Below are 13,225 nucleotides of genomic sequence, written 5' to 3'. Positions count from 1 at the left end.
AACCGTGAAGGGTTCAATCCCATCTGTCTCCGTTTGGACCACTTGCCGAAACAATGGAATCGCGGCAAATTGCCCATCGGGCAGCCACGTGCGTCGCGACGCCCACCGAACTCCCAACTGCGCCGACTGGATGCGCAGTCCCCACAGGTACCCTCTTATTAATACAACCTCGACCCTCAAACAAAGGACCTCCAATCAATCCGCAAACTCTGCTCAATCTCACCAATTTGGTCACCTAAGATCGTCTGTACACTTTCACGAACTCTCCAAACTACGCTCATGCTTCAACACTGGCATATGACGCGGCAAAAGAAGAAAAACGCGCAATATGCGCCCGACAAGGACGCAAGTACGCAGATTGGTGGAGCCCGAAAGGGACAACTTCAAACATTTTGTAAGCTGATAACCAGAAGCAGCGAACAGAGCGAGGGGAACCATATTCTCGCGCGACTCCGCATGAATGTAATGAATTAAGATTCAATGGTATAAGCATGACTTTGTGCGTGCGTGTGAATCGTTTTGATGTAAAGCTTTATGTCTTGGAACTGCTATGTATTTTTTATGTTCTAATAGAGTTTCTAACAATGAACTTATAAGACTTTATAAGAAACCAATTAGAATTTAATTACTTCAATTTAATATCTTGTTTTTTGTAATCTGCATACAACTCCCGATAAATGGAATAAAAACATCAACATTTAGACCGCACATTACACAATGAAGCGCGGAGGAAAATATTTCGTAAGAACCATTCAAGGTCCGACCAACCTCATTCTTTAAGATAAGGAAACTAGAAAAATGGAAACCTCGCGGTTTGGTCGGCTCACGTTATCCTATCGATTCAAGGATACATCCTTACACCGTCCAAAAGCGGACTTGCACTCTTAAATCTGAGAGAAGGTTTTAAACAAAGCGAGCGCGCCCGAGCCACGTCCGAAGGCACATAGTGGCCTACACACGTAAGCTGGAATAAAAATTGACAAGTGATTTTTACCTATACATCCATGAAAATGCAATCCATCATTGGGTCCCGTGTATCCACGACCGCGGCACGCACACCAGCGCGCGCCGCACACTATGACACCGCACCTCCTCACGCGAAGGGAAAATCTTCACACACGACACAGATAAACATGTCAACTGCTAGACATTGTTACCCTAAAGTCCTTTCACGTTTTTCACCACTAAATCACCATTATGCACAAATAATAACACAGACAACATAAACGAACACAGAAACACACAATAATTTCGCAATATCACCCGCGTCCGAGTCACGAACACGACGGTTTCGACAAAAATACGCGTAAGTATTGTAGTGTCGATTCGGCAACTGTTCTCCCCGCCCTGTTCCAGAGGCGAATGGGGCCGCCATATTGAATCTCGCTGTGCCAGCGCACAGTGGCGCATCTACCGGTCGAGCTCGAAACTAACTTGCTCTACAATTCGTAGCCGAACTCTAATAATACCTTTTCTGCCTGAATGTTTTAACATAAACTTGAAAATGTATGAATTAAATCTTCTACTACTTATGTACAAATAAAATTCCTCATAACTTTTCATTGAAATTGTGTGGTCTTTTTATATTTCGCCTAAAAAGTTTTTATGTAGAGAACTCGCGCCGTGTAGAGTCTGCTTATCAGGAACTAATGCAACTGGTGGCCGATAGATAGCGTTGTGGTGTGTGTTACATTATGTAAATAACTGTGGTATTTATGGTTATATACAGTGTGTTAATACGTTCAATGCCACGCGCTTTGCCGAGCTTTATCTAATTAAGACGCCCCAATTTATTACGGCTTTTAACAAAAATTGTGCTCAATGACTTTATTTAACCAAAAGTATTATAACAACGCATAATTTAACCACATTTAGCCGTGATACTTAATAAATTGAGTATACTTAGCTTGCTTCCTTCGTTCGTTGGGTAATTAATTTCATAAACCATTAGATAATTATCTGACGTACATTTCAATTAGGATTTCGCGCTTAGAGAGTCAAGATTGAGACAGATTAATGAATCAATATTTGTTTTCTTCTGATACCTTTGATTGAAGTTTAAATTGAAAAGGTATTTGATAATGAATTCAATGTAGAGTCAATGGCTTGACTTTAAACACTCAGAAATTATGATAGTCTCAATTTCTAAAGATCGTTTAAAATTAATGAGTATTTAAGCATAATTAAGTATATTAGTGTCCAAATAATATTAACAGCTAAATGTTTTTTAAGATTCTTACAATGGGTAGTATTTACAAATATAGTAGATATACATAAATGCCTAATCTCAATTCTAAATTATTCCATCATTAGATTGGTCAGTTAACCACTGTGCAAAATAAAAACAGTCATAAACGTTGCGGCAACCACAGCCCATCAAAGCATCGGAGTCTGCCACATAAAAGTAGTTGCGTAGTTGCGTACCTACTTACCCTAAATTCGCCATATCAAATGATTATTGCCCAAATAATGTGACGGGTCCACCACCGCAATCATACGCCAGTTACGGATTGAAGCATTAAATCAAACGCGTAAGGTTGGATAACATTGATTGCGGTTGGCCTAAATGTGCACTAGTTTTATGACCACTGTGCAAGTACAGTCAATCTGGACAACTTTGGCCATCAGTTTAACATTTGCTAAAATATCACTGCTAATTTAGGTAGTGTTGTTATTCATCACCATCAATGATTTCCATAATGGCCGGTTGGTAGCGGCCTGCATCCAGCGCCTTTCTGCTACCTTTATCAGATTGTCGATCCACCTTGTAGGTGGACGTCCTACGCTGCGCTTTCCAGTGCATGGCCTCCACACAATCGACCGTCATTTCTCTGTACTATGTGCCCTGCCCATTGTAACTTCAGCTTGCAATTTTTTATTCACTTTGATTTCATTCATATCAATTAACCTTTGGATCTATAACTCGTTGTTCACAAAAAATCAAAGCGAAAAAGTACTAAATTCGTAATTATTTATGGCCACAATTACCCAGATTGACTGTACCTACCAGTGCTCACTCACTCATCGCATTTCGTCTTACTGGGTAGAGTCTAGCTTTAGAGCTATTACATGGAATTCAAGTTTCGCGAAAACGTTGCTTACGTACGAAATTAAAATTTGTCGTAGTAGTTCATACGAAATGCTTTCTGAATATCAGGTTCTGTGTTAAGAGTACTAGAACTACGTAGAAGCGCAGTAATGTGATTAAAGAAAGAACGTTGTGTAATTTATTGCGCATTTAATTCGATTAAATCTAACACATATTTTGGTGCAATGATACACATCATTAAGTTAACTGGTATTTTTATATTCGCTAAATGTAACGACAGATTTCATCGAAATTTCTACAATTTAAAAACTGTATTATTACCAAGAATTAAAGATTCAGTTATGTATGCCCTGGTCTATTGCTACATTTTTCCAACCCAAAAAAAATTAAAGAACTAGGAGAGAATAATGAAAGTCTTGTTTTTCATTTTATTCTTTCAGACTATACAAAACATCAACAAACTCGGTATTTATCACTTAGCCGCTCTAATTGAAGTTACAAGCAACGAAGCAACTTTAGTCATTGTTTGCCTTGGTTGAATCACATTTACCGTAACATATACATACATTTGTCTATTAGTAGACATAATGATATTTTTCTTTAATCTTTAATGTTGTTTAATAAATATTTTCCCATCAATGTAATATCAATTACTTGAATGTATAAGTTGAGCAAGCAATGCAAAATGTTAACAGCATTGTTGTGTTCCGGCAGTTAGAGGTAAGATAACCAGTGCCTCTGTGGTTGAGGATTCCGGGTGAAGCTCGCTGCCACCTTCGGCCTGATCATCACTTAGGTACCATCAAGTGAGATCTGTATCTCACTTGATGGTAAGTGATGATCAGGCCTGGCCTGTACCAGGAGCTTCCTCGTTGTGGATAAAAAAAAATTGCAGTATAAATCCTTTTTTATTCAATTTAGGGTAGATTCTTAATAAATTCTTTAAAAATAACTAAAGACAAAAAGCACCGTCACGCTACTGCGTTAAAGATATGAATGTTCCACGGCTGCAATTCAAACAATCAAATTAATAGTATCAATAAACGCTTGTCGCTCAGCCCATCACATTTTCGACGCGATGTGTTGCGTGAGATTAGAGAAAATAAGGAATAGAAAACACTTTCACAGAAGTGTTGCCACGTTCACTTGCGCCACTAAATGATTGTGAGCTGTAAAACATATTACATTTATATGGGCTAGGTACAGACAGAAAAAACTAAGTGAGTGAATATCTAGATTCAAATAATTTTGGGTTATTTGAATAAAAATTAATCTTTTAAAAATATTGGCAATGTTGTAACTCTACCTAGATAGGTACGACTTTTATAAAATACCTAAGTACCAATTGGGAACTTTAAGTCTAATAAGGTCTAATTAATTAAAAAAACTAATCGAAATCGATCGCGGATGCAATAAGTAGGGGGTAAGTAGGTAAGCGTCTTTCCGTTCTATACATGGCCAGAACGCACCCATAGGAAACTGCTCGTGTATATTTTGGAGTGTCTCTTTGTAAGTCGGTCACTACAAACTATACACGAATTTTGCGTACTGATCGTGTATAGTTTGTATCGTGGATGGATTCCGTCTTCGCTCCAAACTATACTACACCACTTACAGTTGACTAGAGTGTGTTTACTTTATTTGATTTAATAAAATATGGAATTATATTTAAAATTATTACATTTATTAGATATTATGCTCGTGCTTTGTCCTCGAGATTAGAAATAAGAACTACCTAATGTAGATCACGTACGGTGATGCCATTTTTAAATTCATTAATTATTACATAAAATATTATTATTTTACTGAATCTACATATTATTATAATAAATCTAGATTTATAACACTAATGTAAGTGGTTTCTGAAATTAAATTGATTAGGTAGATTTCAAATTAAATACCAATTATTTATTAGTGAGAGTGAATGAAGAAAGTTAAACGTGCATTATTAACTAAAATTGTCGACCGTTCGGTGTAGTGGTTCGAAACTGATAACTGTTCCGGAGGTAGCGGGTTCGATTCCCGCACAGTACAAACATTAATTTGTGTGCATGAACATATTTTGATATTTGTTTGTATTGGACTGGGTGTCTTCTATGTATAATAAGTATGTATTTACAAAAAAAGTATTTAAGTATGTTTATATCCGTTATATAGTACCCATAGTACAAGCTTTGCTTAGTTTGGGACTAGAAGCGCAGTGTAAAATGTCCAGGGATATTTATTTTTATTTATTTAATTGTAATTTTATCTCAAGAACAAAAATCATTTTGACATACATAATTCTTAATTTAAGAGTTATTCAGCCCCAAAACAAATATCTTTTCTATGGCAGAATATGAAACACCAAAAAGCTCTTTATCAAAACAATGGCACGTGTCGAAATTGATTTAATGTTTAAAGTAGACACGCAGTTATGAATTAATATGTAATAGAAAGAGAGGTAAATAAGTCAAAATGACGAGCATGCAACTAAGTACTCGCGTATACATTGTAATCGCGAACTTATTACAATACATACATGATTAGTCCGTATGCGTACTGACGATGTATATTTTGGAGTAAGATAATTGACCTAAGTCACTACAAAGTATACGCGAGCAGTACGCAGCGTATGCGTACTGGTCGTGTATAGTTTGGAGGAGCTTAGTAAAAAAAGTCACATCCAAACTATACTCGATTAGTTTCACACCCTTGCGTTCTGGCTATGTATAGAATGGAAAGACGCAGTAGGTAACTATTTATTGCAAATATCAATTTACATATTTGCTAATACTACCTAGTCTACTCATTCGGACTTCTATGTGCTCCTTATCAAAATTGGATTGCTAAACTAAGTACAGTTTCGTTTCCAAATAAAGCCCTTAGAGTTGTAGCACACTGATTTCTCAAGCCTACAAGTACACACCTGCAATATTTCAAACTACTTTCACCGATTGCCTTTTGTTAGTCCACAAATGTTTATATCGGCAATAATAGTCCACCGACGTGTTATATTGGCTAGTTCAGGTAACTGTGATACCATAAAAGTTTCATTCAGAATGGAGGTGACCTACAGCCAAGTCTAGCTCCTGGCTGGAAATAGTTATGCGGTCTTGCCTTTTTTGTAGTTTTTTATAACTGATTTCTTTTTTAAGCTTCTAAGTTTTTATGCGATGTATTTTAGACTTAGTATTTTTTATATCGTTCTGTCATCTAAGTACCTTAATGTTGTTGTTTAACACTTTATGCTTAAATATGAAAAACCTGCCATTGATCTCTGCGTTACCTCAAAGTTGACTGGTAGATAACGCTACAAGGCATTTGGGTGCATTAAAGTTTAAATAAATAATTACACACATACATAATTATATCTCTCGATCTCTCACACTAGTAAGCACGAAAGGAATTTAAGACTGTAAATATTTCTCTGAGATGGTGCGTGATGGTGATGCGTTAAAAATACATCATCGCGTGCGCAATATTTTGTTTAAATTGATGGAATTGACTGGCATCCGTGTCGAAGCAGACACTTTTATTGCCTTCATACATCGGAGAAGTCAAACAAATAATTCCTTCGTTAAGGTGGAAAATTGCTCCGTCACGCTGCAACGGGGGCTGGTTTCAAATAATTTCTCTTTGGTTTCACGATAATGCTTTTCTGTCGCACTCTACATACGGCCAAGTGTCTACTAGTACGTAACGGAAAAGTGTGAAAATAAAATTAATAGTAGTTAAACTGAAACGGAAAATATTGGGGACTATTTTACTTAACTTGTATTGAGATTTTATATAAAATTCTCTGAAGCATTTAAAATACATCATCAATTTTTGAAGTTTTGTTGTAACATTCATCATTAACTTATACTTTATAGGATGCACGTTGTTAGGTTGTTAGGTTACAATTTAGTCCATAAGCTTACGTGCTATACAATTTGTGAAACCTTAATTGTAATCTGTTTTGCGTCTTTAATAAATGAATAAATAAATAAGTGCAATGTAACTATTTTTACTTGGGGGAGGCCTTTGTCCAGCAATGGACGTCATTTGGCTGAATGTTTATTTTTTCAGAAACATGAAATTAATTTACAGGAACCATGCTATTTGATTTATTATTTTATATCTATGTACTATTATGGAAGCAATAAAGATATTGAGTATTGGTCCTAAAAACAGTCCAAATGTCCACTGCGACCGTAGCATAATGTAACAGTTTTCAAGTAATAGGTATAAATAACTGAAATGTAGAATAACGTATAATAATAATAAAACTCGTGATAATTATTAATTAAGGCGATTAGAGTCCTCAATCCGCGTCAAATGGGCATTTTGTAAAGCCTACTCCTCTTTTACTGCTGGACAGAAATAGTTGAAAAAAATATATGTTATACAACAGTTCAAGGACTACATTTGTGACGTTTGAATTTTCGCTACGTCTCTTTGTTTTGGATTAAAAAAATAAATGCGGGACATCGATTTTTTACTTAAATTCCCTACTCCTCCAAAACGGCTATGTTAATTTAAAAGATTTTTGCACGAATAGATTAGGAATTCTTTAATCTTTAAATGACACGTTGCGTTTTTCAATCGAACATTACTTTCATTCATAAATTTTACTTTTGATAAATTCCGAACGTTTCTTCTTCTTCTTCTTCTTCTTCTTCGCGGGGTGCGGGCGGCAGTCGGCCGCTGGCCTTCAGACGGAGAGGTTGTGTCACTCGCTGCAAACTGACATTAGCGATCAAAATGAATTTTTTCTTTGGCTGAGTTGCACCACCTGACGTGACCTAACTTTGACCGTAGCTTTGGCGATAACCGGTATTTTTTTGTATGGAGTTTGACAGATTTTTGACTTTTGTCAAATTTAAAATAAGATGGTGCAACCTAGTCTTTGTTTGACAATAGTTTTTATGTCAGAGTTGTTCATAGAGCACGTTCAGTCAGACGATACGATTGAATTAAGGCATGCTCGGACGCTATTATCTACCTAAATAGAATCTATTAGTGTAAAAAAATCGACTCCAAAAAAAAACAGCAGTAGATAAGTAAAAGTTTAAAATATATTCCGTTATTTATTTACTAGGCCTTTGCAATCAGTATCCAAATTAGGAGCGAGTCAGAATCAGTAACTTAATCGATTTACGTGAAGAAAAAAAATGTATATTTTTCATACTTAGGCTCGACGCAAATGGGCCATTTAGAATTAGATTTTCAATATGTTTCTTCGCGAAAATACCACAGTTAAAAAAATAAGATAAAGTGGTATTGATAAATTGTTCTAAAGAGCTTATTAAAAAATGTGGATACTGATTACAAATGCCCGTATAATATCATGATTGATATTTTCGGAGTCGGTGACAGCCTACCTTTTGGTGATTCGTTTTGGAGTTGGTTTTAATTTTTAGTGAAAATTAATTTATTTCATGCCTTTAGTAGAATGAGAGGTACTCAATAGACCTTGTTGTTGCCACTGAAGGTGCATAGGTACACAGTACATTGATACCATATTTTTCATGTTAAGTGCAAATAAACTTCCCTAAATTACCTAACCATGAAACGTACCTATAGGCTATAATAATTAAAAAGTTTCGTCGATAAAAACTGAAATTCTCTTATAAGATGATGAATTTTGGGAGCATGTCATGAAACTAAAATTATTAGCATACAAAAAGTTGTTTTAAAAAAAAGGTTTTTTCTTTTATTTTATGTTTTTATGATGCGAAATTTGCTGCGGCGTAGTAGCAAAGATTTTTCGTTATGTAGCTCGTAATAATTAAGAAGAATAGGGATGTTTCCTGGGTAGAGCAAGAGTTTGAATTAGTCCGTCGGTCAACTTACCAAAAAATACTTAAATGTATTTTTCAGTTTTTTAAACTTATGAAAATTTAAAGAGATAAAGCGCGCCAAAGTTCAGAAGAGGCCCATGACGTTATGGCGTGCTTAAAATTGTTGCGATTTGTGACGTCACGTGGAATTTCATCGCATCATAACTTCGTAATTACTTGTTTGTTGACAAATAAAAATATCCCGTGTCCAATATTTTTTGATAGTGTAATTGACGGACTAAAAGTGTTTTTTTAAGAAACTAGCCTATTCCTACGGCCACATTCCAGCTCCATCATCAGACCCTGTTTGCCTTTGATAATTGAAGTAGGTAGGTACTCGTGATTTTTAAAGTAGCTTACTTACATAATATTACTTACTTATATTTATATAAATAAATAAATACAAATCAAACGAGCCTAAACTCGATGGAATCGTTTAATCCCGGAGTTGCTATGGGGCCACTGGCATTCCAGCTCTATCATCAGATCGACTCCATGTCATCACAATATTGCATTGTCATCCGAATTACATGTATATCCAAAATTTTAACTCAATCAGCTGTTGAAGGATTTCTATCACTTACCTTAAATCAGTCATGATAAATTTATCTCAAAACAATCGCTCCAAAACTTTATAGTTATTTACGTCAGTGTACTTATAAGACTTGGACAGTACTGCGACACACCTCATCTTTCAAATGTTGCACATAAAAATTGTTTACACTACCCACATTAGTAAAAATATGTATGTAAAAACTAGCGTTCTTTTAAAAGAACGCTAGTAACAAGTGGGTACACATTTTCAGTTTATTCTTCATAAGTGACACAAGGAGAATGACAATAGACAAAAGAAGAAACATTTGCTTTTTTAAACCATTGACAATACTACTATGTGTTCCAATACCTACAGTTGTCGTCAGGAAGTTGGTCTAACAAATTCAGCTTGCAAGATTCCACCCGAAGTTACCTACATATTACATGTTCAAATTTCGAGAACGGCTGAACCGACAAAAACATTAGAACATTTACGAAAAAATTTAATAAAATAAAAAAAAATATCCCGTACAAAATGTTCGTGGATTGTGTTATTTTTATTAAATACCTTTACGCCTGAGTTAAATGATACCGACATCAAGGTTCATCAATTCAAGTTTAAAATAATAGGCAGTAATGTCATGAAAAAAGAGGTTCTATTCTGTATCTACCTATGCCCGTGTAATTTTGATCGGTGTCAAATCAGAGTTTTCGTGCGGGGTGTGCGGGTGTTTCGCGCGGCGTGAAGGTCAAACGCCCAAGGTCATTGAGGACTCTAATCGCCTTAAGCGATAATATTATGAATGTATGCCAATGTGACAATTGTAACAATCTACGTATAACAACTAAGCACTATTTCATTGTTTTATTAAATGCTGACACGTAATTATTTAAAATCTTGAATTAAACGATAAAAAATTGGTACAAAGTTGTAAATGAATACAAATAATTTTGTCGACTTGTACCAAATACAAATTATAACATCGGAATGTTAAACACCAATTATTTGGTTACTATTTATTTATTAAACTCTCTAATTAGCTGTTTATAGAGATGAAAGCCGCGTGTTTAAACAAGAGCAACAATGACTTGCCTGTGTAAAGTTCTATAACATAATTTTATGGAATGTATGAGTTGGAATTAAAGTGAATATAATTCCCGTTATGTTATAATGAACTTTTCATGTTCAGAAACTGTGTTTGCCAACCACCATTTTAGTGGGCAAATTTTGGTTTTTTGCACGAACCCGATTCGCACTTCTCCGGCTTTTAAAGAGAATTTGCAAGATGAAAAGATAAACCTCATTGGATTTGTCGCATGTTTGGTTTAACGATTTAAATCTCACGCTGTAGTCAAGGTTTATATAATAAAGAAAATATAGATTAATCCACACTCTTTTAACTTGGTCCACTACTACCAGTCACGCTTCATTTGCGCCGGCGCAATTTGCATGGTGTTCGCGGTTCGTCCGAGTCGTAACGGGACCCTGATTATTAGGTAACGCATAACTTCCTTAAGAAATAAGGATACTAACTACACTGGACTGCAAAGAAAAGGGTCGGTTAGAAAATCTTCAATATCTTCAAGCCTAATTTAGCTACATGAATAATGACAAAATCAATTCAAGCTTTTTACTTTTATTAAATGTAAATAAAAATGCATACTTTTTCCATTGTTTCATAAAGCTAGGCAGATACTTTTGAAGATATAGAAGATTTTATAACCGACAATTTTTCTTTGCTGTCCAGAGTATTGGTCAGATCTTAGTACCGGGTTTTCTGCTAAATATAGGCCTCCCCCAATGAATTGCAGGTTGACCAGTTGATGGTTGCTACCTTTATGTGGTCTTACTAATTACTTTTTATAAGTTAAAGAGCTGAATGGAGACGCAATGTAGCTATCACCACATTTTTATTTACGTTTTAAGGTAAACAAAAGTGTTTTTTCACATGTTACGAGTGTTCCTCAAACTTTTACTAGCAACAATCAATACGATCAAACCACAAATTGTTCACTTTCTCGTTTCCCCCATCAAAAAGTCCGTTAAGTTGATGTCTTGCGCACGCTCATTATGCTATGGCGATAGTCGCGGATACGGGCTTTGAGTAAGACAGTCGATCAAGAGATCTTAAACATGGTGATTAACCATTTCACTGCACATAACAATACACAAGTTTCAAAGAGTGAATCAGTTAGGTACTCTAATTGGCTCAATGAAAAGCTACTCGTAACTATGTATTTCCCAATTTCTAAAATGATGATAAGACACCTCAATTCAGAAACCGGGCATTACGTTGGTGAAACATTCGGTAGGAAGTTGATTGGGGGAACAACCCAATAATTAGTGTTACATACGTGACTTCTTGATACTTACCGTGATTGAAAACATTATACGATACGTAAATCGAGTCAAAAAGTCACTTTACATGGCATAGGTAGGTTTTTTAAGAGTTTTTGTACACTACACTTGCAATAAAAGCTCCAGTTGCAAGGCTGGCTTATACATAGGTTATTGATGTTATGAAATATAAATTACATGTACCTACATATCAGTAACGCCCACGGTTCAATTTTGTAATTAATTATGCGTGAGGTCAGGTCATACGAGTAAATAATAATTTTTAAAACTCGCTCAATGTCGAGCGTTTTTACTTTCACAAAATTAAATACAGTGTCAAATAAAACTCGATGTACTAGTACTAGTAGCCTTATACGTTTGAAGGCAAAATTTAACATGCCTCCTCCAATGTTTTTCTGATTGTCCGGTTGGTAGCGGCCTGCATCCAGCGCCTTCCTACTACCTGAGGTCGTCTGGTAGCGGCTTGCATCCAACGCCTTTCTGCTACCTTTATGTGATCGTCTGTCCACCTTGAAGGTGAGGTCCTACGCTGCGATTGCTATCGATGTGGCCTCCACTCCAGAACCCTACTGCCATATCGAACGTCAGTTCGGGGTCTTACCCATTGCCATTTTAACTTGGTAATCCTAGGCTATGACTTTAGTTCGTTTACGGATCTCCTAATTTCCGATTAGATCTCTTAAAGAAACACCGAACTAGCCGCTAGCTAGCCCTTTCCGTAGCACGCTTTGCCACTTTGAGATTCTATAAACGAATAATAATATGCGCTTAATATTTTTTGGCATTGATATTAAATTAAAGCATTTTAATAAGCCTGAAATGCCGCATTCCCTCACCTATGAGTGAAGTAATTCCGTTTTAAAAGCATGCAGGTCATACAAATATTAGCTTCATTGCCATTGCAAATCCCAAAAATCATTATTGATGCTAATAAAGAAATTGGTTAGGTAGTTAATACCAACACTTCCACAAAACATTTTGTCTAGGAAGAAAATTATGACGTCACAATTGATTTGACTAAATTATTAATTTCAGAGTATTGACAATCTAATTTTAACTAGTCATTGAAAACTAATTGGATTTTTATTTCCTCCATTTCCCTCTGATAAGTTAGAATCGTGCTCCTGCAGTGGATACTGCAAGTGTATGCCTGATGACCATCATCATCAGATGATGATAAAGTGTCTTAAAAGTGTTTATAAAGAAGTGCTTTAGAATTTTATTGGTAGATGGTACAGTCAACGTCAAATACTACGTAACACCCAAAGTTTTCAAAAAGTTCGTTACACGTCTTTGTTACAATTTATAAGGTAAGTAGTGTTAGGCTCAGTTGCACCATCTTACTCTAACTAGCGCAGGACCGTTCATTGTGGAAAACTTTGGGGGAGGCCTTTGTCCAGCAGTGCACGTCATTTGGCTGAAACGAACGAACGAACGAACTCTAACTTTGACAAACGTAAAAAATCTGAAGTCAAACTC

General features: G+C 35.7%; 1 protein-coding gene across 1 annotated transcript in view; it reads right to left on the bottom strand.

Annotated features, from left to right (window-relative positions):
* The window catches only part of LOC135078318 (uncharacterized), a 295,960-nt gene extending 294,619 nt beyond the window's left edge, over positions 1-1,341 (bottom strand). The window contains exon 1 of the mRNA XM_063972917.1: positions 995-1,341. The gene's annotated coding sequence lies outside the window, so the exon portion shown is untranslated. The remainder of the gene's footprint in view (positions 1-994) is intronic.
* Positions 1,342-13,225: the final 11,884 nt, after the last annotated feature.

This window comes from Ostrinia nubilalis, chromosome 14 (genome assembly GCF_963855985.1).
Source record: "Ostrinia nubilalis chromosome 14, ilOstNubi1.1, whole genome shotgun sequence".
NCBI lineage: Eukaryota > Metazoa > Arthropoda > Insecta > Lepidoptera > Crambidae > Ostrinia > Ostrinia nubilalis.
Note: the sequence above shows the minus strand (reverse complement) of the source record. Positions and strands in the feature narration are given on the sequence as shown.